At 40.8% G+C, this 27654-nt stretch overlaps 1 long non-coding RNA gene across 1 annotated transcript; it reads left to right on the top strand.

The window, feature by feature from the left end:
• Positions 1-25515, top strand: LOC109285539 (uncharacterized). Its single transcript, XR_002093289.2, has 3 exons — positions 1-250; positions 22617-22695; positions 22796-25515. It is a non-coding gene; the product is annotated as an uncharacterized LOC109285539 (long non-coding RNA).
• Positions 25516-27654: the final 2139 nt, after the last annotated feature.

Here is a 27654-nt window from a genome sequence, read left to right as displayed (position 1 = left end):
TTGACTCTGACAGCAGTTTTTGTTTCTTTATTCCTTATTACACATGAAAGACATCCTGCTCAATTGATCTTTCATATTATTATTTAATTGAACAGTATGGGGAACAGATTTTTATTAATCTACATAACTGCATTAGCTAAGATTTTGTAAAAGCGAGCGGTTATTTTTTTAACATCTTTTTTTCATAAATTTCCATCATCAAAAAATTACCTTGCAAGGTATCTCAAATGGGGACCCAAACCTGCAAAAAGTAAGTATTGTTAACTCCTCTGAAAATATTGTCTTCATTTTTACCTTTTCTTAAAATTGAGGAATTGTTTACAGTCTGTAATTCCTAATTACCAGGCATTTCCATCTGCCTCTATCAAAAAATTAACATCTTTCCTCTCAGATTTAAACTTATTGCAGTTCTCATGCATCTTTACCTGCACAATAGATTAGTCTCATAAACACTTTATAGATAATCTTTAAATATGATCTTTGAATCCAATCAGAAACTTCAGATAGCAGAGAATGCAACTACTTAAACAATACTGCCTCTGATCTGGAGTTTATTACACTTCTGCCTCAGAAAAGGAAATCCATGTTTTGGTTTAGGCAAAGTTGAGCATATTATTATCAGAGTTATACAACAGGCACATCTACATGTTCATTAATGTGCAGTGGTTGCTGCACATTTAATTTAGTACTTGTATAATCAAGTACTAAATAAATGTGCAGTAACCAGAATTACTGCATTGTAGTGCCAGCAAACACCTTTTTAGTGATGCCAGAGCACAGCAGCCTAATAATACTGTGCAGTAACACATCAGCACTGTTTGTGCTGTGATGTGCTACTGAGCAGTATTATTAGGCTACTGCACAGTTAAAGTCTTGGGTAGTAACGCCCATTGTCAGGCAAATTCCTTAGAAACTGCAGCTCTTCATATAAGTAGATATAGTTGAACATTTTTCCAGTGGAAAATTTCAACCCTTGAAAAGCAAAATACCCCATGGGAAAATGTCAGCTTTGACAAAATTTCATGTTAAAAAATCTAAACAAATCATTTAAATCCTGCTGAATCTTTTCAACTTAATTGAAAGGAAATTAAATTTTCATTCTGATTGGGAACATTTTTTCTTTAAGTATTGGAATTTCGTACAGAATAGACATTTCACTTATGCATCAACATTTTAACATTGGGACATTTTAGCCATTGGGATTAAATGAAACAGACTTCCCAACAGTTAACAGAATTGTGCTCCTATTTGATTCCTTCAAGCAAATACCTTAGAAAAATAATAGATCCAGTAAATCACTACTCAGATGAATTGTCAGTTTCCATACAATTTGTCATCACTTCTGTGCAAAGTGAATGCAATGTGGTTAAGAAATATCGACTCTCTTGTTGTGAGTGTCTGCTGAACTTAAATTTTCTCTAAACAAAGAACCTGCAACACAAAGGGAAGTCAATCAATGATGGTTTTAACTATCTTTTGTGTTCTTCTCATTTTCTAATACTGCATAGGGAAGCAGTTCTTGATCCATGGAAATTCTCCTCCAACTTGATCAAGGCTTTTTAGATTCCATATTTTGACAGATATGAGCTGAAAGGGTGAATCCTCAATAGAAGAAAACAGGACAGCTGGCTGCCTGAACTGTAGTGATGCACTACATCAGCAACAACTTCCAGTTCCTGGTACAGCCTGTGTGGCTGTAACAGCAGCTGTTATTTTTCTGCACCCTAAGTTGGTGCCCAGGGCACATCACCTTAGTTATACTACTGATCCCAGACACCTGATTTGGTACGATCTTCCAGACTCTTTGCATATGCATACGTGAGTACATAAACCACATGCAAAATCAAATTTCCTTTTCTTTGATCAGTATCAGCAGGGCTAAAAAGTAAAACACAATTTCTCCCTCTACTCAAGAAGACATGTCATTTCTATCTCCCATGCTAAGAGGGCTACGGCAGTATCCAAAGGACTGAAAAATTGAATTTCCATTCTGCTAGAATATCCAATATTTCAACAAAATTGTCTAATATAAATGTAAATAAAAATCTAAAATGTCTCATACAAGAGATTCTGAAAAAATCTAATTTCAGAAACAGGCACAACATTTCCATTAGATTTCTTTCTGAACAAAATGGCTGTCCTCATTACCAGGGAACTTCCCTGGTTGGCTCTGCAAAATTGGGGGCCTCCCAGAGAACCCTTCAAGATCCTTGAGACTTTGGATGGCAGCTAGAGAGTCAAGGGAGTATCCCAAAGTCAAAGTAACCCTATACCCTGCCTGAAATTAGAGAAGTCAAAAGAGTCACCTGCTAAGGGGGAATAGAACCTATATGCCCTTGAAAGCCTTCTGTGAAGCTGAAGCTTTAAAAGTCTCCAGGGCTTGTGGGATCCCATCTCATAGTAAGAAGCCTGGAAACCCCAAGAGCCCTTCTCAGGCCACAGCTTAGAGTTTTTAGGACTGGCAGGCTCCCCACAAAAGACTGGGATGCTTAGAAGCCCTGAATACTCCAGCTCAAGCAAGTGCTTCGTGGCAGAGTCTGGAAACTGCAGTAGGAATTCAGGGCAGTCAGAGTGGAGGTCACCGTAAGTGGAGGTCCCTACAGAAACATATCCTTAAAGCCCTAGTGTCAATGCTGCTAGCAGAGTTTGGAGAGCAGAGCTGCAACCTGGAAACACGGACCCTGGAAACTTGGGATCCTTAGAAGCCTGCCAGGCATGCTGGAAGAAAAAGAGATAGGGTTGTTTTGGTGAAAATCCATTGAATCCAACCTTTTTGGGTTTTAGCCCACTTGTATATTCTCACAAGTATCCATCATATAATTCCCAATGAGTTCTAAAGTTATAAATCCAATTCATGGGTGAATCTCTTGTTATTCTGTTAAGGTAAAGATGAGTGCTACCTATTGGCATGAGTTCTAAAATAAAATTTCCACTGGAATTAAAAAAGCCCCCAAAACTGTTTTAAAAACAGTTTAAAGGAGGGATGCTTTAGCAAAGTATAGAAATTGTCCTTGGGATTTATTCCATATAATTTAGACCAGCTTGTCATAAAGTATACTTACTTTTCTGTCTCCAAACCCATTCATGGATTGTAGCAATTTGACTAGTTAAGATAACCTTCAGTGGGTCTAGAAAGGAATGGAAATGACTGCTGCTGGATTTGCTCTTGACCACATCTATTTGTTGTTGTATATTCAGCCAGACTTACTAATACGCCTTCCATATGTACTTATGTCACGCTGTCCCCTCTGATTAAAGGAAGTATATTTTCATATGCCATGCCTCAGCAGTGAGGAGACTGTAACCAAACTTGAAAGTAAGAAAACTGTAGCTAGGAAAGAGGCAGTATTTTGTCCCTTAAATGGAAAGAACAAGAACTCGTTGGCTTAAGTTATAGCAGGGAAAATACAGGTTATGCATAAGGGAATACTTTGTAAGAGGTTAAGAAATGGAGCCAGGGGAGGTTTCAGAATTGCCGTCAGTGGAGATATATGAGACTAAATATGACACCTATCTATTAGAGATGGCTAAGGGATAATGAAATCACTTCTGCCATGATGCAAGAGGATTAACTAGATGACTAACTAATGGTCTTTTCCAACCCAGGGTCTGTGACTGCTGAACTGTAGACATCCACAGCTGTTCTGTAACAAGGTCCCAGGACAATATACATTATTTCTGGGAAAAAAGTTACAGTATATCTTCAGAGGCACTGGTGAAACCAATTATAATATATTAAAATTAAAATTGAGATTATCAATCTGTAAGTAGGGTTATACAAGCATTTTTATATACTGTCATACAAACCATTGCATACTTTTATTTTGCAAAATATTTAAACATCAATGGTCAAGTCCTGTTATTCTAACCAAAAACATATATTCTGAAATAATTTATGTTGCTTTTATTCCCAAAAAAGAAAAGAGCATTATGTTGCTGATTGTGATTATAAGAATATTTTCAATTTTTTCAAAGCACTGTAAATACTATGGTACATGTACATTTGGGGAAAAACAAAATTTTGGGTGGCACTGTTTTTGAGATTACTTTTCTAAAGAGAATGAGGTTTCTCAGAAGGAAAAAAGTTTTATATTTTAAAAATGAAAACTTTGTGAAAGAGATTGATTCAGAGCTGACATAAATAGGTATTGCTTAAATTAATCTGGGTGTATTTGCTCCAGATGAAATTTTGGCCTGCTATTTTATGAGATTTTGTATTTCAACAATATACCATTTCCATTTTTTCCTTTTAGGAGAAAAGGAATTTATAAGAAATTTAAAAATTGTTTTATTATCTGGGTTTTTTACAGGATTTTTCCATCTCCAACTTTTGAAAAGGAATGAGTTTTTGTGAATGGTGAATGACTGTCCACATTAATTTCAAATAAACTCCTTAGTAACTATTTCCCACAGATTTAAGTAGAAATAAGTAGACTGAAGTTAATATACCCTTTTATTTTTTGCAATTTTTTATGGGACATAGAAGATGGCATCTGGAATTAGTATACTGAAGTGATATTTGGCAGGGGAATTGGGAAGGCCTCAGCCCATTAAATAAAATTAATTTTTAATCTATCATTTTCAGTACTTTCTCACCCTTGTAAAAATCCATTTCTTGTTAAACTTTGGGAAAGCTTTGGGTGGAATTCTGCTGTGCTTTGTGTGTCTGGCAGTTCTGTAGCTGCCTAAATGGGGTTTTTTTAGTGCTGCTAATGATTCTGCCCCCCCTACAATATGAATGCATAAGTATAAGAACACAGACTGAGTATGCTCGATCTGTTCATGCACGGGCTGTGTGACTACACATGCACACCCTCTTAAAGACAGGAAAACATAGCTGGACAAAAACCACTGATTAACACCTGTTAGATACTAAACAGGGGGGAGGAAAGCCCTCCCATATTTTAGCCATTATAGTTGAGCAGATAGGACACTTGTCCAGGATTTATACCTTCCCCAACCACAAGTAGAGGAGGTTTGAGTCTGCATCTCCCTAGGCGTGTCTACATGAGATGCTTTGCTGCACAGTAGACTGATCTACTACGCAGCAAAGTGTTACTATGTAATCGTGCGCATGGACTACTGCACAGTAGATTTGTCTACTGCGCAGTCTTCTACCAACTGTAAATAGAGGTAGTAGATTTACTGCACAATAGCTACTGCACAGCAATGCATGGTTACATAGCTGACCGGGAATATATTTCTCCTGGTCAGCCCAGGCAGCAGAGGGTGGGCTCTCTCCCCTCCCCCGGGCAGCGGCCTGCTTCCCAGGTGTCCCCTGCCCTGGGCAGCTTCCTGCTGCTGGGGCTGGCTCCAATCTTGGAGCCAGGGTGGGGACAAGACATGTGACCTTTGAAATACTGAAAAAAAAAGGCTCCAGTGCTCCAAAAGTGACCCTTTTAAAAGCACTTCAAAATGAAGCACTTATTATATATGGACGTTCTACAGAGGGTTCCTGAGTCCTTCAATGTCCCACAGTGTTCCACCCATCACCATGAGGGGAAGGGAGGGGGGCTAAAGGATATTTTCAATGTCACTAGCATTTTTACCATTTTAAAAAAATTACACACTGACTTGTGGGGGATGTGGATGAATATTTACATAACTGCATATAATATATAGAACTGTGCAAAGCTTCGGGTGTTGATTCAATTCGGAAGGGATTCGGCCTGATTCAGTGGCCAAATCTCCAAATCCAAATCAAATCAGGGACCAATTAACCTGGAGCTAAAGCTGGAGCAGAACCATCACCTGCCCCATAGCTGGCACTCAGATCTAAGACAAGGCTTTTTTTTCTACCATGGTGACTGTGGGGAAAAGCCTTGTCTTGGATTCATGTAAATACAGTAAATAAGGAAGTCAACAAATTTAATCATGTGTAAAATTGGAAAAAAAAATAGCTTGAAAAATGGAGGAAAGGTAGGAACCCTGGATCAGGGAAGGTACATAAGGACTTGCAAGATAACCCCAACACAGAGTCTTGAGAATCAGGTCCTAGAATATCAGGGAGGAAGAACTCTAGACAGCAATGCTCATGCAGCAAGAGAGTCTATCAGCCTGTTCAGAGAAGTCACAGAGGGACTTGTTTTCAACAGATGGAAGCTAGTCTCCTTTCTAGTTTTTAATATAAAAGCTATCTATCTTGTTTATCTTCTGAGAAGTGCAAACCAAAAGATGATAAGCAAACCATCTCTTTTGTTTCAGTTCAATTTTCTGCATTGTTAATAACTCCTGGATTTTTTTTTCATTTTACTGTTGTGTGGGTGATTTCTTACAGATGTGCCCAAGTAGAAACAAACCCATCATCCTGTAGAAAGATTAAAGAAAATCCTTTATATTGAGAACAAAAATCTTTTAGAAGATTCTCTTAATAGGTCATATTCAGGTCAACATTGCAGGCAAAATAAAGACAATCCAGTTGATGTGATATGAGTTTTCATTTAATAAACTTACCATATTCCTCCAGTTAAAATATGTATAAAGGTTTTATATGCTCAGTTATTGAAAATATTCAACATTTGTGTTTTAAAAGAGTTGCTTCACTTGAATATCTTTGAATAGTGAATTGATTTAATAATTTTCCGATTGTAATTTCTGGGAAACCTTGAATGTTAAATACTCTTTTGTTCACTGAGAAATACATTTTGAAAACTAGAGACTAAAATCATACTAACTGCCTATCTTTGGAAATAATTCTTAAATTATTTATTACTGCCCAACATTTATCAGCTAACTTCAGACCTGGTTTAATACCGCTGACTTTTACAGAGCTACATTACAAATTAATTTGCCCCATTGTAGCCAAATAAACACCCATCTGAGGAAGTAAAATACAGGGTAACTAAAATTTGGTAGGATACAACTGGATCTACCTCTCTACTTATTGTATTTACTCAGTTCTAATATGAGGGTTTCTTACCCATTTAACTTGGGGGCCCACAGGCTGTTGGCTAGCCTTTTGTGAGCCACATGCTGTCCCCCTCATGAACTGCATGAGTTTGTTATGATTTTCCATGTATAGAATCTAAGTACACACTCCCTAAGCTCCCCTTGGCTTTCCCCTTGCAGCCCTAGAGGACTGCTTAGGCATCAGCTAGTCTGTCCCCTGAAGCCCTCTCCTTCAGGAGATTCACTCCCTGCTGCCTGCAGGGTCAGAGTGTCCTGCTAGCTCCCAGGCCCTGGTTCTATGTGCCCCAGAGCTCCACCCTTTCCTGTCAACTGGCTCTCTAGCTACACACACTGATGCAGCTTAGCAGCCTCTACTTGGCCTAATGAACTTTGACTTATTGCTGCCCTGCACCCTCCCAGAGTCCTAACAGGCCCCAGACTCAGGATTTGTTTCCTTCTTGGGGCTGGTTGCTGTCACCACTGGCCCTTGTGGGCTACACAAGTCCTGTCCCCCCTCAGATTGCAGCTAACAGGGTTGGGGTTCCCGGTTTCAGCCTACTATTGTGTGATCTGCACAGGTGGCATACAGTCTCCCACTTCCCTGCACAATGCCTGCGGCCCTTCCCTTTTCAAGCTCTTCCCCATTATGTGGCAGTGGGAGAAGTGGCTGCAGGGGCTCACAGGTTGTTGGCTAGCCTCTTGTGGGCCACATGCTATCCCTGCATAAACTGCATGTAGCATGTCGGCCGCCAGTTGGAGAGCCCTGATTTAGTGTGGCACTATATTAAATGATTGCAGATAGATAAGATCTACTATATTTAATTTATGTAGACAATCAGTTATCTTGTCAAAGAAAGGTATCAGGTTAGATGGGTACAATCTAACTTTGATAAACCTTTGTTGCTTTTCATTCCATTTTTTTTTTTTATTTCTCAGTGTTTTTAATTATTGGTCTAAAGTCTTTCATACCACTGATACCTGTTGTTTTCTGGATAGTTTTTTTCACTATTTCTGAAATATAGGGACTATAATTGCTATTTTCCAATCACAGGGTATAAAAAAATCTGGCCCATAAATAAATAGATCAGACATATATAAATATCATAGGCCAAATAACATAGGTCAGGATGCATAAGAAAGTTCAAATAAGTACAGATCAGAAAAAGAAATAGGGCTGTTTCCAAAGAAGGTGGGGTAGAATTTAGAAGTAGTTTAGATGTGACTTCAAAATTGGATGAATACTTTGCCTTAATGTTTGATAAGGACAGCATCAATGATTGCTATCAACCAAAATGCAAGGTGGATGAGGTTGTGATACCTTTTATTGGACCAAGCATAAAGTTGGGATAGATGTTTGACAAGTTTTCAGGCACAAAGCTCCCTTGTTCACTCCAAGAGTTCATGAAAAATCTCTCTCAGCTATACAGTTCGTCCAATAAAAGTATCACAAAGTACCTTGCCCCTTGTACATTTCTTGGACCATCATAGCTACAAGAACACGCCAATCCTACTATCAACAGATACTGATACAAACCGTTATGGTGGAACAGTCTCATCTTCAGGATTCTGTAGCAGTCCAAGTGTAGCAAGACCATTCCAGTTTTAATTATGCTTCATCCAGAGTCAAAATTATTTTTTTGCCCAAGTCACAAGCTTCTTAATTCTTGTTTTTTAGGTTAACCAATTTTTTGCAATGTATTGTGGTTATCTCTGCAAATTTTGAAGTAAAAAGAAGAGGAAAGCCCTCAATAATAAAGTCCTATTCCTGTTTACAAACAAATTCTATTTCTTCAGTAATAACCATATCCTGTGCACATACAAAAATCTCTGTTTTCAACTAAAGCCACAGACAGCCATTTCCATTACTGCAAGCAGTTATTTTTTGGCCTAGTCACTTACAATAAATAGAACAGACACTGAGTCCCTTTCAAAAAGTGGCATTATACTGATACTTAAGTCTAACATTAACTGTAACCTTTCTTCAACTATACTATAAGCCATATTGTAAGCTCAGTTGCACTACTAAAGCTACACTGTCTTGACATCCATATGTTCAATAGCTCTTTCAACTGTTTATCTCCTGACAGGAGATAGACAAATATCTAGGCTGAAATCACTTCGGACTGTGATTTCACCAGCTAACCCAAGTAATGTCTCTTCAGTAGGATAGGAGATCTTCAGTGAAAATCTAGTTTCTGCAGCAACTAAATTTAAAGGTTCTGGCCCCCAGACTGGAATCCAAAATGAAGACTCATGGACAGAGGCTCCCCATCCAGAGCATAAGGCAGAAGAGCAATCTAAAACTCCTGCACACTGAGCAGGAAGATGATAAGACCTATACAAAAGGAAATAATAATCACAGAGGTGTTCCTCTGCTTCCTCTCCAGAGCTTTGGTGCCTATGTCAAAGCCAAAAGGGAGATTTTTCTGTCCACTCAGGATCCAGAGTCTGAAGTCCTCTGCTTTGGGTGGGTACTTATCATTTCCTTTTTTAACGAACTGAGCTGAGATCACTATTTTCCTTTTAAAGGGAAGGAAATGCTGCCCACCTTTTATATAATTGCCCAGCTTCCCACAGCTTTGAAGGGATTCAAATCTGCAGCTCCCACCTCCAAAAAGCATGCCCAAAGCTCCAGGAGAGAGCCTCATACACACTACCCTTCCTGTTGAAACTAGCACAGCATCTGATGAAGTTGGCTGTCACCTGCAAAAGCTCATGCCTCTTTGGACCAGTTAGCCTCAAGACCAGATGCAGAAGTGCAGGCATGTGCAGTTTGTGGAGCCACAAACCTCTTTGCAGCACCACAAGCCACATGGGATTTCCCAGTAGCAAATAGATTCATAGATTGTAAAGCCGGAAGGGACCTCAGAAGATCATCCGGTCCAGCCCCCTGCATCAAGCAGGAAAGATAACTGGGGGTCAGATGACCCCAGCAAGGTGACTGTCTAGTCTCCTCTTGAAGATTTCCAGGATAGATGTTTGCACCACTTTGGGAGGGAGCTTATTCCATAGCCTGTACACCCTGAATAAAATAAAATAAAATAAAATAAAAAAACCCAGCACAAATCATACCAGAGTACCATATGCTGAAACAAATGCAGAGATGGGGAAGCAGGCAGCCCTGTCTCCATGAGATGTGGAGGTGGAGCCCCTGCAGTGAGGCACCCTGTGCCCCAGCCAGCCACTTTCCAGCTGGGGGGGGGGGGGGCAAGCAGCCCTGTGTTTGCCCCCCTGTAGGGTGCCCCAGCCAGCCCTTCCTGTAGCACATACAGCAGCAGGACAATGAGTCCTGCTGCAAACCGCATGAGCAGTGGCATGCACTGCAGCATAAAGTAGGGGCACAAATTTGTGCCACTATTTGTTCTGCTGCAAAGGTACACCCCTGCTTCTGTGGAAGTGGCCTAAGGTACCACACTTTCCTACCTACTGCCTGACTTCAGACTAGCACAGCTAACCATATGTCTTGTAGCAGGAAACAGAACACCAAAAATACAAGAATCATGGGACCAGCAAGAGACCAAGCAAGAAAGAGCGTGAATATGTATCCTAGTAACTGGAATTCCGCTTGAAGGGGAAGTCCTAGGTTCATGTCTCTGCCTTCACAATGGTCTCTATTTTTTATATAGGGATTCTTTAATGTCAAATGCATAAACATTCCTTAAAGAAAGGTCTGGAGCCCAGGCTTCTTTCTCCAGCTCCCTCTCCCTGCAGAAGCACTCTTGCTTTCTCTCCTGCCATCTCAATCTTTCAATTTTGGCTTTTCAGTGGCTCAGCTTCAATAACAGAAGTGGGAGACCTAGAAGCAACTCACCTACTTCCTGAGTGAATGTTCTAACCACTAGGCTAGTATATAAAAGTTAGACTGCACTATTTAACCTCCTTCTCTAGTGTTATTGAATGGAAGCTGCCATATCTAGTGTGGTTTGTGCTGCATTAGGTACCCATCTCTCCAGGCCGAGGGAGTCCTAGGAATATGCATAACTTCAGAAAGGCAAATTGTGACAGGGTGACATCTGTGAGGCATGGACATGGCTGTAGGGGTGGAAGAAACTTTCAGATCAAAACAGAGACCCCTAGTGAGTTTAGACAGCAGCTACTCAGGGATTTGTGGATCACAATTTTTGGACTTAAATCCTTTCCTGTGAATTTTGTCTGTAGTACATGATACTATTACCTTCTCAGCCACTATTGAAGCCTTGTCCCAGCCTTATAATCTTGATGAATCCACCTTTCAAGAGAAAAACGTGACTGAGGTTGCAATCCTGACCATTTAAAGAACTTGGAATTTTCCAAGAAGTGAGGCTGAAGTAGAAATATTTACACCAGTCTTCTGGCCAAATACCAAGTCAGATAATTACCTTTTATCTGTCTAGTTGTTCTTATAAATACTCATTATTTCCCTTCTGGAAAAACTTCTGTTTGTCCAATTTACCATAACTCCTGCAAATCTACCCAAAGGTAACTGTGCATAAATAGTGAATGAAACAATGCAAATAAAAAAAATTATATTAAAGGTAACATAAGTAAGGAAAGAATAGATTACCAGTGATGACAGAGACCTTTCTTGGAACATGAAATTGCTACGTTCAACATCCTTAAAGCAGCGGTAGGAAAAATATGGGCTGCAGGCTAGATCCAGCCCTCCAATTGATTGTATCCAGCCCACAACTGCCCCTGTAGTGGTCCACATGGATTCAGGCCCTGCCCACTCCCACTTAGGGCAGCCTGCACCACACTTCTGGCCATACCTGGCCTTGGCCCCAGACAGCATGCTTAGCTTTCCAGCAGGGTTACTGTTGCTACTTCTGCAGCCATTCAGGTACTGCTCAGCTCTCCCCACCTCTAGTAGTTCTTCTTCCTCCTCCTACCCCTGCTGTTCCATTTCGGGGGTGGGGGTGGAATCTGCAATTGGCTCCTGCACCACCACATGGGGCTTCAGCTCCAAGCCACCTTCCACCCATGCCTTCCGCTCACCCAGTGTGATGAGCAGCCACCTGTGGGTGGCCAAGTGGATGGAAAGCAGCCCCACTAGGAAGCTGTGTGTGCTGGCCGGAACCAGGGCCAGGGCCAGGGTTGATATTTGTAGCTGCCTCTGGCCTCTTTTTGCATGGCACAGGGCCATCCATCAAGGGTTTGAATTTTTTTTTCTTGGGTGGTGTTGGGCAAATGTCTGCAGGTGAGTATGGTCCTGGTATAGGCAGGGACCAAGGAAGCTTTCAGTAGCTGCTCAGGCTCTCTGGTTTTGGGGTTTGCCTCCTGGGCCCAAACTTAAAATCAGAGGGTTATAAGTTCAAGCCTCCATGTGGGCCTGGTGCCCCTTTGGCACAGGCAAACAAGAATATTTTTATTCCCACCAAAACATGTGGAAGCTGCCATGGGCCCCAGAACCAATCAGTCAAGTGGCAGGGCTCCACAGTAGAAAAGTGCAGGCCTTGACGTGGCATGCCAAGGCCCAGATTTAGGCCCATGCTTCAATCAGAGTACTTGGACTGTCAAAGGGGAAGATGGTGGGGCCAAAATGGCTTTTTTATTCTTTTTGAATTTTGGGGCAGCCAAGACAGTTGAGGCTTGAGCATGAGGAAGCCAGCATCCCTGGAGGTTTTTGTTGGGTATCTAGGCCAGTGCATGATGCGGGCTGGGAAAATGGGGATGTTTGTGGCTGCCTCTGGCCTCTTCTTTCAGGGCACAGGGCTGCTCCTTAAGGGTTTGAATTATTTTTTTGTGTGTGCGTGGGGTGGTGTTGGGCAAATGTCTGCATGTGAGTGGTCTCTGTGTAGGCAGGGACTGTGGAAAGTTTCTGTGGCTGTTCTTGCTGTCTGGCTTCAGGCTTTGCCTTCTAGGTACAGAGCCCAACCTTTGTAAGTTCAAGCCTGGGTGTGGGCCCAGAGCACTCCCCCTCCCCCTGATACAGGGGCTAGGGTGGCCATTGAGGTACCTTAAGAATAGAGGACAGTTGTGTTTAGTGCAACTGTCCCTGCCATCAAGAATGTCACATGCCTCCTGAGGCCTGGGCAGGCACAGCAGGCAGCAGTGGCTCTTTTGGCAGCAGAAGTGGGATGAATGGAGAGCTGCTGCAGTGGTGTCTGTGGTGGGGGCAGCCAGGGCAGGGAGCTCCTGCAGGCAGCTGCAGCGGTATCAGTGGCGGGGGGGGGACATGCTGAGCAGTGAAAAAAAGAGGACATAATGGTGTCCATTTTCATATTGGCAGAGGACAGAGGACCAGAAAACTGGACTGTTCTCTATAAAACTGGACAAATGGCCACCCTAACAGGGGCATGAAACAAACTATTTTTTTTCACCATGACACATGGAAGCTGCTACGGGCCCCAAAACCATTCAGACAAGTGGCAGGGCTCCAAGGTGGAAAGGTGCAGGCCTCAGTGTGGCAGGGGTCTGGCATGAGGCCCAGATTTAGGATTGTGCTTCAATCGGAGCACTCAGAGCATGGGTGACTGGTGCCTCCTGACTCTGGCGGGGCACCAGCGGCCAATTGTCAGCTGAGGTGGGAGTCAACCGTGGAGAGAGAGACTGTGTATGTCAGGGTCTGAGCCCCAAGTCAAGCCTGCAGAGGACTAGGAAGAGCACCCAGGGCTCACCCCCCTCTAAGGGCAGCCTCCCCTCTTTACTAATACCATGAAGGCATGGCTGGTGAGGTACTAGGCTGAGACCATGAGAGGTCAGAATGAGAGCCAGACAAGACTAAGGTGGACCCCAGGGGGTGTCACGGCCACTCTAGGGTATGTCCTGTTTCAGAAACTACAGATGAATGAGTCTCACTTCTACCCATTGAAAATTGGTATAATCTATAATACAGAATAAAATGAGCAGTCACATTCAGTTAGCATAATACATTTGAAATACAGAGTCCCTTACCAAAGTCTCCTAAAAAAAACATTTTCCACAGGATCAGAAGGAAGGTCTTTTCATGAAACAAAAGTTGGTTAAAAGACAGGAAACAAAGAATAGGGCTTAAAAGGTCATTTTTCAGGATGGAGGAAGGACAATAGTGGGGTCCCCTGAAGATCTGAGCTGGGACTAGTTTTGGTCAACATTGTTATAAATGACCTTGAAAAGGAAGTACATAATGAAATCGCAAAGTTCACAGATGACATTAAATTATTCCATGAAGTCAAATTCCCAAGCTGATGGTGAGGACTTGAAGAAAGAACTCACAAAACTGAGTGGGTGCAAAAGTGGCATATAAAATTTAATGTTGATAAATATAAAGTAATGCATACCTGGAAAAGTAATCTCATACACAATGCTGGCTCTGAAGTATCCGTTCTTACTTGTGAAAGAGACTCAGGGTCAGTGTAGATAGTACTCTAAAAATATCAGCTTAATGAACAGTGGTGACAAAAAACCCAATAAAAATGCTGGGCATCATTATGAAGGGCATTGTTTTGTTTTGCCACTGTATAAATCTGTGGTGTACCCACATCCTGAATACTGCATGCAGTTCTGGTCTCTACATCTCTAAAAGGATGTAACAGAATTAGAAAAGATACAGAAAAGGGCAATAAAGGGATATGGAGCAGCTGTCATACTAGGATTGACTAAAAAGGCTAGGACCCTTTAGTTTGAAAAAGAGAAGGCTAAGGAGAGATACGATAGAGGCCTATAAAATCATGACAAGCATCAATAAAGTGAATATAGAGCTGTTATTTACCAAATTCCAGAATACAAGAACTCAGAAATGCCCACTGAAATTACCATATTTACTAGATTATAAGATGTGTTTCTCCCCCCTTTTGACATGGGCAGAAAAGCCCCGCATCTTTGAATCAAGTACAAGAATGGTGAGTAAGGCAGGCTTGGGGCTGAAGCTGCAACTGCTGCCTGTCCCCCCACTGCCTCTTCAGCATGCCATCTATCTGCTGCAGCCCCTTCTTCCCATTTCCCCCCACTCCCCACCATACATACAGCCTCCGCTTCGCTGACTGTCCTCTCCCTGCCTCTCTAACTGTTGCTCCATTCTGGCAAGTTACATTCAAGCTGCAGCCTGGAGCACTAGGCATGGCCTAGCCTGGCCCCATAGCAGCGGTTCATAGTCTGTACAGCTGCTACAGGGGCTGGACTAGTGCCGCACTCACTGCCTCAGGCTGGAACAGGGACAGACAATGCAGTGCAGAGAGAGCAGAGACTGGGGTAGAGTGGGAGGAGAGAACAGAGGCTGGGGAGTGTAAGGGGGAAGCAGGGGCTGAGGAGGGGAAGGGAAGGGAAGTGAAGGGATAGCAGGGGCTGGGGAGGTGGGGAGCAAAGATTGCGGGGGGGCAGGCAGGGGGCAAGCAGGCATGGGGCGGGCAGGCAGGCAGGGGACAAGCTGCTTGACCTCCCCACATCACCTGCTGTGCACTGCCTGCCCACCTGCAGCCATGGGGAGGATGAATTAAAGATGACCTTCCAATAATTAGATTCTATACATGGGAAATTGTAACAAGTCTATAAATTTTCCATTCATAGAATCTATTGGAGAAGGGGGGCATCTTAGATATGAGTAAATGCAGTAAGAGGAGAAGGGTTTACAAGTGACTGAAAGAAGTACTATTTTACAATGTGTAGTTAACTTGTGAAGCTTATAAGAAAAAGTCTGCTTGATAGTCAAATAGCGTAAACAGGTTCAAAAACAGATTAGACACATTCAAAAAGGACTGCTTCATAGAAAACTATTAAATAGGTCAGGGATGTACCTGTTAACAATGATGCTTAATCCAGAAAGGTATGACTGGGGATAGATTGCTCTAGATGTGCCTTGTTCAGATGCTCTGTCTCTAAAGCATCTATCACTTCCCAGGGTCAGAGGCAGGACACTAGATTAGATGGACCACTGATCTGACCTAGTATGATGGCAGGTCTTATACATAAAAATAGAGACAATAAAAGTGGACACATTAATGAGTGGTCTAAAGAAGGTATATTAAAAATAAGACAAATATTTTATAGAGTTAACCCATGAAACTTATTGCTTTTATAACAGGGCTCCTTTCAGGGTTACATGTGGAGTCATCTTGCACCTAGGATCTCTAGGTCCTCTTGATGAGCCTTTAACATTTCAAGATGAGGATTAACTTTGTTGGTTCAGAAGCAACAATAGACTTCAAACCCTTATCTGTGATGTTGCCACTAGAAAGGTATAAAGAATCACCCAGTGTTAATGTGGTGCTTGCATTTACTTTGGCCATGGAAGTTTGTCTTCAGTGTTTTTTTAACCCCTCCACTTTTAGCAGTACCCCAATGTTGTTGTTGTGAAATGATTGAACTCAAAGACTCTTGATTTAAAAGCATGAGCCTCTGCTGCTTAAGGTATCTGATCTGGACCAGTATAAAAACACTCAAATTTATATTAGAGTGTTTTTATAAATTATTAATATGCTTATGTTTCAGGGGATAAGATAACTGTTGGCAGTTAAGTAGAAACATTTTCTGTGGAAAGGTGATTGCATGAATGTTGACCATGAGGATTTCTGCACCTTCCTAAAAATCATATAGAACTGATAATTCAGAGGGGAGAACTAATGAGATGGTCTGAGGTAAATTAGATGATCTGTGGGTGATATTTTCTATTAGACCAACTGCACAGTTGGAATAAAGTTGGACAAGCTTTATTGTCAGCAAGGCTGATGAAGAATACCTTGTATTTGAAAGTTTGTCTATCTATCCCAACTGTACAGTTGATCCAATAAAAGCCAGCACACACAAAAATCCTTGCCTTTTACATAATTCCTGGACCATCATAGCTACAACATCACTCCGACAATACCACAATCTATGGTCAGACTCAGCATGAAAGTTCCTCAGTTGTAAAATGTTCTGCAAATGATAGAAATTCTAGAAATTCTAAATATTGCTGTTATATACCTAGACTAATGCATATAGCTAGCATAGGCTAGTAGTAGAGTGGCTGAATTTGACTTTGGACTATATAGTAGGGATGATCATTTTAGTTTAGAAAATATAGCTTGAATTAATTTGCCAAACCATTTAGTCACCCCTGAAGTTTAGTCCAGGAGACATCATTGAGTTAAGAAGCTAATAAAGCACCTGAGCCAATGCTTAATACTCTTAATTAAATTGCTGTAAATCCGCATTAAGTCCATTACTGGCATGGATTCCCAGGATTATTGAACTGTTGAGTAAGAAGCTAACTCCTAAGAGGTGGCACTTGTAATTACATCACATTCATAGGGAACATAGAATTGGCAGGAATTAGAATGCTGAATTCAGTAGAGGCTCTCCAGATTCAGACTGCAGGAATAGAAAGTAGATTTTGGCACTGTTTGCTATTAATGCAATAGAGCAGAAAGTAAGATCATTGCACTTACAAATTTCCATGTCTGTAATTTAGAACTAGACATACAACACAAACAACAGCTATGAATTACTTCCTAACAATAATGATGGAAGGGACATGAACAATTCAAGGATAGATAAATCTGCAGTTATAGTATATGGTAATTCAGAGATGTTTTTAGTGATGTATGCTCAAATACCTGAAATGGGAAAGGATTCAGAAAGAGTTACAAAACCTCTTTGAGCTCTGGAAAATCTGCCTGACACTGAAAGACTAAAGAACTCAATTATTTTATTTTATCCAAGAGAATGTTGAGAGGTGACTTAATCAGAGTCTACAAAATTACCCATACAACAGGAAAGTCTTTGTCAAAGTACTGTGATCCCTGCTGACCAAAGAATGTATAAATCAGTCATCCAATAAAATGATCATCAAATTCTCTGGAAACACGGCCCTCCTATCCCTTTCCCTTTTTGCTAGGGGGGAAGATTTGACTGCATCTGCAGGAAAAAACTGCCAAATAATGCTGACCCTGGGGTCCTACCCTGTGGTGACATAGAGAGGCCCTTCATATATTTTGGTCACTGAGTATGGGGCCTTGGGCCAAGCTTGAGAGAGAAAGCACGTACTTTTCCACCTGACTTTGGAATGCAACCTCAGTGTACTGTATCACTCATTGCAGTGTCTAGGTCAATGCATTTATTGTAAAGTTCTAGATTGCTTGAAGGTGAGGCAGCAGTTATCCTTATGCAGTCAGCATGATCTGTGGTCACTGGATAAATTATTTATTCTAGTTATACAAAAAGGTAAAAAATATTTTTTTGTGAAAATCCTTCACTTAATGCTAACTCATTGTAGCTAAAACAATTTGCTGAGCATAGATCAGCTGAGGGTTTGTTTTAGGAGGTAGGGGGTTGTACATATACGTAAGCAAAATAACCATCTTTCTTGGATATAATGCAGAATTATAATATTCTGCATCATAAATTGACATATACTGTCTCCTCAAGTCACTTTTGCACATGAAGTAATACCACCATTTTAGAAGAAAATAGATAGTTCGCAATTTGATAAACATGGAAATCAACTATAATGATATTTAGAACCCAGTATATAATGTGTATGCTTGTCTGTCCTTTTGGCTGTGTTAACTTCAAGTTTATGGAAAATGTTACGTTTTAAAGATTCCAGATTTCACTTTCTCTCTGATGGGATTCTGAAAGCCACGTTGAACTGACCAGCTGTGATTTACGGCTAGCTTTTCTCTTGTCTGGAAAATGTACAAATGAACTCTTTAAACAGTAGCTGTTTTCCTCATTCATATGTTTTGGATCAGACTAATTTTACATTTGGATGAAAGATAACATTAAGTTAATGCTTATGATGTTCCCAAATATTTTTCTAGTTATTACACAATTGTATTTGTCTATGATTTTTGGCTCTTCCCACTTTCTTGGTGCCACAATGACACAAACCATTTCTGATCATTAAAAGGCATTATTGCATTCTGAGAAGTAAAACATAAAACCACATTTCTAATTTCCTAAGTAACCCTTTGACTCATTACACTGATAATTAATTAAAGGTTAAAAAGTAATAGGAAAGGTAAAAGATATTCCAAATTACCAATCACACAATGGTTTGATATTAGGCTCTAGGAAGTAAGTACTAAAAATGAACCATTGTTGTTTCAGTACTTCCCATTTCACCAAAATCTGTAGTACAAAGTATCATTCAGTGAGGTAGAGCTATCAGCATATACTACTGTAGCTGCTGCATCAAGAAATTGTGAAAGTGCAAACATTCATGTCTTCATCATGTCTTCATCAGTGACTTGGACGAGGGAGTCAAATGTACTCTGTCCAAGTTTGCAGATGACACAAAGCTAGGGGGAGAAGTGGACACGCTGGAGGGCAGGGAACAGCTGCAGGCAGACCTGGATAGGTTGGACAAGTGGGCAGAAAACAACAGGATGCAGTTCAACAAGGAGAAATGCAAAGTGCTGCACCTAGGGAGGAAAAATGTCCAGCACACCTACAGCCTAGGGAATGACCTGCTGGGTGGCACAGAGGTGGAAAGGGATCTTGGAGTCCTAGTGGACTCCAAGATGAACATGAGCCGGCAGTGTGACGAAGCCATCAGAAAAGCCAATGGCACTTTATCGTGCATCAGCAGATGCATGACGAATAGGGCCAGGGAGGTGATACTTCCCCTCTATCGGGCGCTGGTCAGACCGCAGTTGGAGTACTGCGTGCAATTCTGGGCGCCACACTTCAAGAAGGATGCGGATAACCTGGAAAGGATCCAGAGAAGGGCAACTCGTATGGTCAAGGGCCTGCAGACCAAGCCCTACGAGGAAAGACTAGAGAAACTGGACCTTTTCAGCCTCCGCAAGAGAAGGTTGAGAGGCGACCTTGTGGCTGCCTTTAAGTTCATCACGGGGGCACAGAAGGGAATTGGTGAGGATTTATTCACCAAGGCGCCCCCGGGGGTTACAAGAAACAATGGCCACAAGCTAGCAGAGAGCAGATTTAGATTGGACATTAGGAAGAACTTCTTCACAGTTCGAGTGGCCAAGGTCTGGAACGGGCTCCCAAGGGAGGTGGTGCTCTCCCCTACCCTGGGGGTCTTCAAGAGGAGGTTAGATGAGTATCTAGCTGGGGTCATCTAGACCCAGCACTCTTTCCTGCTTATGCAGGGGGTCGGACTCGATGATCTATTGAGGTCCCTTCCGACCCTAACATCTATGAATCTATGAATCTATTTCTGTTAGGGTGACAGTATTTGGATCTTGAGGAGCATTGGATTTGCAGCTGAATAAAAGGCTATAACCTGTGGCCTGGCAAAGCTGCTAACCACAAGGCAAAATGGTATGTTAAAAGTAACATTGCAAAATGTTTAGGCAAGCATTTTCTTAACAATATAGTAGTGTTGTAAGATATATAGCTCATTGTGTAAAAGAAACAGGATGCAAACAACTGGCTATCATTGGAAGATAAAGCAGATTTTGCTTATGAATGCTTATGCTAAACCAGCCATTCGCTTATGCTAAGTAGCCTTCCTAACTATGTCAACCATTTTCAAGTGAGTCTTTGTAAGTCTGTGCGCTGTGAATGAGGTGAAGTCTTAGGAATGTGAAGTTGGTACAACATGGGACTAAAAAGCAGACAGGAATGTGAAAGACAGCATGTAACTGGTAACAGAATCCAAGATAAACATGTGGAAAGGTAAATGGTGATTAGTAAAGAAGCCTCCAGAAGCTCCCAGGCTTTGGTCGAAACCTGCCCAAGTAACCGAAAGAAGTGGGATCAAGGTCTTAGACATGCACTCATAGCAAAAAGACATTTAAAAAAGTGAAATACTTAGGTAATTCTATGCTAATGAAACAAACAGTAAACAGAGGTGGAGCTTAAAATGGGAAGGACTAACAGTGGAACAAAGGAGGGACTAAGGGTGGAGTACACGTTAATGAGTCTAAACCAAGGTGTATAAATATGGAAAAAAATTAATGTTTGGGGCAGCCCCCCCATTTGCTGGAGCTGGCCCGAAGCTGGCCCATTTTGAATAAAGCTGTTGACGACCAATGTGTGCAGGTGATGCATGATAGCATCAATCCGTTGTCTCCCTAGTCACTGGGCATCACTTGGAGTTGGTGTCTAACAATTTCAAGATGTAGTTTTGTATAATTTGTAGTAGGGAAATAAGGGTCTACCTGCCACAGTTGTTAAGTTGATTTGTACACCTGATTGTTGTCAGCATATGCTGCATATTGACTCTGTGCATTAGCAGAGATTTCTTTCTTTTATCTTACATGTACACTGGAGTGCTAGTTCCCAAATTCTCAAAAAGACACCAAGAAATTGCCTGGATGTTCATTAACACCTACTATCATCCAACAAATGTTTTTGTGTTGATATAGTAATTACAATTTCAGTGATTTACATTGATTTAGCTGTTGGACTTCAGCTAAAATTTCCCCCCTGGAATTTATCAATACAAGTAACTAGGCTAGAAACAACATAAATACTCATAATACACCATGAATGGTGAAATCTGACTGAAGGAATAATAACAATAAGTTTTTTATGAATTTTTCACTGATCTTGACATTTTTAATTCTATTGTGCTATTTTAACTAGAAGACTCAGAACACTAAATCATGGATCCTTATTAGTATGCCAGACCCTTGTTCCATAAGAACAAAGGATGTTAGAATTCAATACATACTGTGTTTGGACTTACGACTGAATCAGACCTGGGATTCAGATTCAATGACACTGGATTTTGACAGGCTTTTCTTGCAACACTTAGACCCTAAAGAGCAGAACTCACATTAGCTCTTGCAAGACTGGTACAATCTTGGACCAGCATTTTAGCTGCCTCTGAATGAAAGTCAACAAATAAAATTGTGATTTGAGGCCCAAGCCAAAGAGGGATTCAGATAAGCTCCAAAGCAGAGGCCACACCATTTAACATGAATGTCCACAGCATCTTTTGCCAAGCCACACATTTAGCTGTACATGAATCCAGTGAACAGCCAGCCAAAGTTCCTTTTGAACACTGACAGAATATTGATTTAAAATGCTGCTTTTTTAAAGATTCCTAATTTAAACAGACTCATTTTTCACTGAAGATCCAAAATCACTTCTATAAAGACTATCTCCCTCCCAAATGAAATGATAGCTAGAACTGTTCAAAAAGCATCAACATTTATTTATTAATTAACAGTGGTAATTCTACTATTTTTTAAACATTGCTGAAACATTTTAGCTCAATCTTTCTAAAAATAAGTAGCTTTGTAAAAAAGACCAGGCTCAGAACTTTTCAACCCAAAGGGTGAAAATATTTGGAATATTTTCCCTCTTAAAGAGAAGATTCTGCCTACAGAAAAACTAGTTAATTGGATGAAACATGTCCTTGTGTGTGGATCTCTTTCCCCATAACTCTTTCTGTTTATGCGTTTGTCCTTAGACTGTGAAATCATTAGTGCTAGTGCCTGGTAGATTATTATTTATTTATCATAGAGCCCTGATGTGCTAGGTTTCCAAACATTAAAAAAGCCATTGCTTTTAACTGTATCAAAAACAAACAAATAATGCATATTACTTTGCAGGGTCTGTTCTTTATAGTCCATGGTGCTAATTAATCATGGTTACAGGATGCTCAAAATGTGATGTACTTTTTCTTGATATTTATCTTCTTTCTTGTAATGATTTGTATTCTCCAGGTGACAATTAATATGGGTACAGTTCTAACATTTTGATGAATTTGACTAGAATCTATCAGATAAATGCAGAAACTGCAAGATATGTGTGGTTGGAGGTACTTATTACTGCTAAAAGACATCTACCTATTTGACATTATATTATACTTATTAAGATATCATAGAGTTTGACATACAATTAGAAACTTAAAAATGTCCTTGCTTTTCTTCCAGCATTTTTTCTGAAGAATTTATTTTCCAGTAGCAAGGCTTCCCAAAGGAGAGGTTGTGGTCTGTCAGATGCACAGGAAAGGTATATTTTATTCACTATGAGCAACAGTTTTTAGAATGCTACATTTTTCCACGTTTCTATGAGCTCTTTATGCCTTTTTTGTTTACTTTCTTGTTTTCAGAAAAGTACTGCTTTGATTAACTACTGAAAGCTCTGAATGCAACTGAAATGATGTTATTCCACTGGAGTCAGCATGGAGACACCACATGGATGATCAGCTCTCAAAGCCTCTCATTTCACCATGGAGCTGTACCCAGAAGTGTTTACACCTCTTCTATTGTGCCAGGAGGAGCAGAGTTAGAAGCGAGAGTAAGCTGGCCTTGAAGGTCAGCAATCCTCTCTGACATAAGCACACAAACACAGACATGATTCACAGTAGCTGCAGGGATGGCTGCAGTTCTACCAGGGCATCAATAACCAGGGATTATACTTTCCCTGGGTCTCCTGAGATCTTCCCTATCACAGTTTGGTTACATGGTTTGTTTACACTTAGGGCCACATCCAAATAATTCTCGAAGTTGAAAAGCAGGCTTAGACAGGATTTTAGGCACCCAGTCACAAAAGGCAATTCAGATGAACCCTGCTCCATAAGTCCAAAACATAAGCAAAGGAGGTGTAAGCACACTTGGCTACCCAATGAACCAGCTTCAACAGGAGGCAGGAGAGAACCCCTGTTTTAACTTTTCTATAGTCTAGTGGTTAGGGTACTCACTTCAGAACTAGGAGATGTGAGTTTGCATTTTTTCAAGCTGGGGTGAGTCTAATATCCAATATCCCTTTTCCGGGCCTAACCACCAGGCTTTATGCAGAATACCACCACTGGCTGTGCTCAGTGGTAAAAGTTGCTATGCATGTTACACTTAGCTGAATGCTCTTCTGAGTGTGAACTCCCATTTGGCCACTATCAGAGATGGCTATTATGTTGTGTAGCTTTGGATAGAGCCCCTCAAAACTGAAGAAAAGATAAGGCTCAGATACAACCGTGTGCCTAGCATTCCCTTCTGGCTAAAGGTAGGCATCTTCCTAATGAAACTCTGGGGGCCCTGCATCACCCTTTGAAGCCTGGAAATTCTCTCCATTCATTCTACGAGGATCCTACATGACCAGACTTGTTGATTCATACTGTGCTCCTGGGCCCTCTTGGCCTGGGCTGTCTAAGTCTTGAGCATTGCAATGCTTCATGAGTAACAACAATTTTCTTTTACCTGGTAAAATGAAACATTACCCCATGTTTTAAATTTTTTTAAACAAATTTTTGATTTCTTAGGCTGGGCAAAAGTGGCAGTAATTTTATCCGTGCAAAACTTTGTGGACTCTTTTTTCCTCTAAATCCCAAATGGAAAAACTTTAACATCAGAATCCCATTGTAATTTACCCCTGACATTTGACTTGGTAGAATGAATAGTTCTAATTTAGGGTCATCTCTAAGGATTCATATTTAATAGCCACCATTACATGTTCTATGATATTCTACTAAAAATATAAGTAAAGTATACTTCTATGCAGAAACCCCCTTTCTTTTAGTTCCTAAATCTTTGAGCATTTGTGCAAAATGGAATGTATTATACTTTTGGCTGAATATGAGGAAATTACATGGACAGACACCTTATGATGAGATTGAATTTAAAGATATATTGGGCATCATATTGGGCCTTTAAAAATGTCCTCAGCAAAACTAAATTTGAGAGTTTGGTACTATACTATGAGGGAAACAATAGTAGATCACTTAATGTGTCTTCCTATCAGTGGTGGCCTTAGGGTTGTTGGGGCCCCAGGCAAGAGAGTCATTTGGAGCCCCTTAGAGGCATAAGTTGAAGAAAGAACAACATTTTTAATAAGTTGAAAAAACAGAGTTTTTTAACATTGCACTATATTCTAGGTTCATTGCATCTTCTATTTTGGCTCATCTACAACACAAATTCACAGGACATAAGCTAATAGCCAGTGTGGGGCCCTGAGCGGTCCTCTCCTAAGGCTGCTACAGTTCCTGTGGATCTAGAAGCATAGGTTCCAACTTTAGCTCTGGACTTCAGCTAAAAGTTTACCAACTATAAGCAGGTGCCTGGTCTTTCTGAATAGAGTTTCAAAGGCAAATGACTTGTGGGCAAGTAACAATAGTGCCTTAACCATGCTAGTCAGGAAGATCTTTGAGTGTACTAATACCTCTGCTGTACGTATGAGTGTACTATTACCTCTTTAAAAGTACATACGATTGTTAAAAGCATCTCTTTTTAATTCAAGGTATTTTCAGTACTTAACCCTAAAAAGTGATAACTATTATTCAATAAAGACTGTTACAGTTAGAAATATATGTAATGATGAAAAATGTAACAAAGTCAACCTGGAAACCCTGTCCTGATCACTAGGCTTGTGCCTATTGTTTATTGCTCATATTATGGAAATGTGTACCTAAATTTGACTGTATAACTAAGATAGTCACAGCAGCTCATACATCAAAGAGCTTTAGGTCCAGATCCTCCAAGATAGATAGAGAAAAGGGGTTGCTATATGTTTGATGCAGAAAGTTAACTTCCACAAAAGCAGAAAGGAGTAACTCCAAATACATGCTGACAAATCCTAAGAAATATATTAAAATGTGAAGATGCAAAAAGTTTGGAGGATTACGTTTTAATCCCTTAAAAGATCAGGTAATAATTCAAAGCCAACCATCTAATGTTTATTTTTCTTTGTAAGATTGGTTTGACATAAACTTTATTAAATTCATTAGCTATCTAATTAAATACACCTACAGGACTAAATTTGGAAAAGCCAGCCTGGACAGGGATAAACGGAAAACTCCACTACTCCCCATGCACTCCAGTCCCATTGCACACCAGCAGAGATTCATCACAGTGGAGAGTAAGCATTGTTTTGAATGGATTCTTTCTTTTGCCTGTGTGCACTGGGCAAAGTACTGGTGGAAAGATAATGAGCAGTTTTAGTTTTCATGTTTCATGGTAAGAAATCTGCTAAGTGGGACCTCTAGGAAAGCAACTGAATCAGGAATCTGTGGAATCACACCTCCTTTTTCTGACCACACGCTCGTAAGATAACACTCATTGGATAGCAGTTTTGTTGCTGGCTGATCCCTACACACATCTACACATATACTATCACTTACCCTTCTGCTTGCATTTATGGTAGTCATGAATTTAAGACAGTGTTCAAGAGGTGAGGCTTTCATGAATACCTGTGAGAAAGTGGAAGAGGAGTGGAAGCCAAGCTTTTTGTTATGATTTGTTACCTAATTTGGATACTTAATAATTTGGATTATTTGTGTTAGTCAATACACACACCCACATACCTTTTTTTGTTTTTGGTATTTGTACAAGGAAATCATTTATGGGTTCTGCAAAACACAGATCAACCAAACTTTTTAAATGTCCATTTGCTGACATCTTTAAAGCCCCATGAATCTGTAAACTTTTCCAGTTGTACTGGGTCAGTAAGTAAATATTGAAGTGCTCAATCAAGACCAAGAGGTCTGCATGAGGTTAGGTGTATGAGACTGAACCACAAAACGATTATCAAATCTACTAGTCACAGCCTATTGGTACTAAATGAGCTGCAGGATTAGACATTACATTTTAATTGCTGTAAATTCATAGAATAGGACTGTATGAGCATGTCTACACGTGCATTTAAGCATGCCTAAATTTAATGCGCGTTATCTTAATGCACATTAAGTGGGTTTAGGAAGGCATCTACATGTGCAAGCATTAAAACACATTAACACTGTGTGTGGACTGACTTAGGGCTAAAGTTAGTCCCAAGTCAGTCCACACACATAGCGTTCATGTGCTTTAACACATCTACACATGTGTTAATGCTCTTTAATTGTTCTTACCTAAATCTGATACCTGCATTTGCAGGTATCAAACTTAGGTGTAAATAGCCTAAATTCACCATTTTTAATGTGCATTAAGGGTGTGTACGTGTTCACGTGCACCCTTAATGTGCATCAACTTAGGCTAATGTGCATTAAAGGATCACATGTAGGTGCGCCCTATATGAAGTTTCTTAATAAAATACTGTAGATCACCAGTATTTATTTTATGTTCCCTACTGGAGGATTTTCAGACATAATTATGTAGATTTAGCATCTGACCAGTATTTGCTTTCCCAGTTTTGTAGTGAATTCCTGTTGCACCTACACCAGACTACAGAACTATACAATAATTAAATCTTTTAGTGTTCATTTCATTCATAAGGAAGGGAAGGAGGAAGATGGATGGGGATTAAGATGAGAGGAAAAAATGAGCGAGTGAAACTTGCCAGGGCCAGAATTAGAACCAGCAGACAGGAAGGGGAGCTGGGGTTACTTAAGGTCACTGTGCCCCGAGGTTACTTGGGAGGCAAGTCCAGGGTTTGGTGAGTGGAGAGCTGGGAGGCATAGAGAGGCAGCTGAGATGACAGAGAGAGCTAGACAGACAGACACGGGAGGAAGAAAAGAGGGGCAGAAACAGAGATTGGAGTAGGGCTGGGAGGTCAGTAAGACAAAACCCAACTTGGGTTCTAAATTAACAGTTTTATTAAACAAACAGTATACTGTAAAGGTCTCGGAGTTATTGGTTCCTACACACACACAAGTGCTCACATACACATCCACACGATAGCAGGAGAGAAAAAGGCTTCGTGGAGGGATTGAGTTAAGGTGTGTAGGGACAGAGTCCAGGTCCTTTACTTGGGGAAGGAAGGTGGGTGATAGCTACCTATCCTGGGCTGTGAGTTGATCCTCAATGGCCAGTCGGGGTCTTCTCCAGCAAGGTGTTGTCCAGAGGGGGTCGCCAGCAGGGCCTCTGGGTGGATAGGTGGTGTGGCATAGTGCTGGTCCAGATGGAGAGGGCATCCTACTGGGTCTGTCTTCACTGCCCCCTTTTATAGGAGCAGACCTTCTATGACCCTAGTGGCAGGGGCATGCCCAGGCAAGAGTTAGCCCTTGGTGTACTGAGCATGTGCACTCCAGGCTAGGACATGCAG

This window comes from Alligator mississippiensis, chromosome 1, assembly GCF_030867095.1.
Source record: "Alligator mississippiensis isolate rAllMis1 chromosome 1, rAllMis1, whole genome shotgun sequence".
NCBI lineage: Eukaryota > Metazoa > Chordata > Crocodylia > Alligatoridae > Alligator > Alligator mississippiensis.
This window is presented reverse-complemented; position numbering and strand designations above follow the sequence as displayed.